The following is a 1,513-nucleotide window of genomic DNA, read 5'->3' as shown; positions in this document are numbered from 1 at the left end:
GTTCCTTTATTGTATAAGATTGTTTTGGCAATCCTGGGTTTTTTGTTTTTCCATATAAAGTTGATTATTGTCCTCTCAAGATCTGTGAAGAATTTTGATGGGACCTTGATGGGGATTGCATTGAATCTATAGATTGCCTTTGGTAGAATTTCCATTTTTACTATGTTGATCCTCCCAATCCAAGAGCAAGGGAGATCCTTCCATTTTCTGGTATCCTCTTCAATTTCTTTCTTCAATGCCTTAAAGTTCTTGTCAAATAGATCTTTCACTTATTTGGTTAGAGTTTCCCCAAGATATTTTATGCTGTTTGTGGCTATTGTGAAAGGTGATGCTTCTCTGATTTCTCATTACTGTTTTACATTACTATATTTTTATATGTAGTTGACATATTTATATAAATAAATAAATTTTAAGATTTAATGACATAAATGCCTGTTTCTTTTCTTCCTTCCTAGCCCTCCTTCCTTCTTTCCTCCCTTCTCACCTTACTTCCTCCCTCTGGTCCTTCCCTCCTCCCTTCATTTCTTTCTTTCTCTACTGAACTGGCTATATTTCTAGACTCTTGCATGAAGTATTGGAGGAAGAGGGTTGTCAGTAACATAACCTTGCTTTTGTGACTAATAAAACTTTCTGATGTTAACCTATGGTTTACAATCTGTCCTGCCTACAAGATGTGCTGGATTAAAGGCGGTTCAGAGCTTGTGGGAGTGGCCAGGCAATGACTGGTCTACTTTGAGGCCAATGCTAGAAAAGGGAGTGCATGCTAGACACTGCCTGGATGGACAGGAATTGGAACCTGGATGGCTCAAAGACCTAGCAGGACTGGCCAAAAACAAAATAAAAGAAATTTTAAGAAAAGAAAAGAAAGAGTGTTGGTATGTCCTGGGAGTTGACTCAGCAGGAAAATATGTTTGCTAGACTTGCTATACCTCATACTTGAGTCAAACCATGAGGAACTTTCGTGGTAGAAGGAGTCAGCCAATTCCCAACACTGTCCTCTGAGCACCACATGTGCACACATGCAACCTGTGCACACACACATATACACATACACATGTGTATACTACACAAAATAAGTGAATAAATAAATAATATATATTTTCTGAAGAATGGCTTCAGTACCTGGGTGTATCACATAGGGTCTTCCACTATATGAACTGACCTCATCACTATGTATTATGAAATCTTACATCTTATTCCTAGATTTTATTGGACAAATATTTGTAATATACTGATGCTATAAAACAATATTTCCTGTTTCTTTTATTTATATTTGTCTTTTATCTTTCATTATTTTGGCACTATTTGATTAAGGACTTGGTTTGTACTATATAGATATTATAGTTTAAAATATTAGTGTTTTTGAAGAGTCATCTAGGTTTAATGATACGGTAGAGGATTGAAATTACTTTCTAATAAGTTCTTAAAAATGAGCAACAATTTAAACATCCTTTATGCTAGGATTTTTTAAATTAATTTATTTATTTATTAAAGATTTCTGTCTCTTCCCCAC

Source organism: Alexandromys fortis, unplaced genomic scaffold (assembly GCF_014885135.2).
Source record: "Alexandromys fortis isolate MF-2015 unplaced genomic scaffold, M_Fortis_MF-2015_v1.1 scaffold_112, whole genome shotgun sequence".
Classification (NCBI taxonomy): Eukaryota; Metazoa; Chordata; class Mammalia; order Rodentia; family Cricetidae; genus Alexandromys; species Alexandromys fortis.
The sequence above is the reverse complement of the archived record's forward strand: the minus strand, read 5'-3'. Positions refer to the sequence as shown.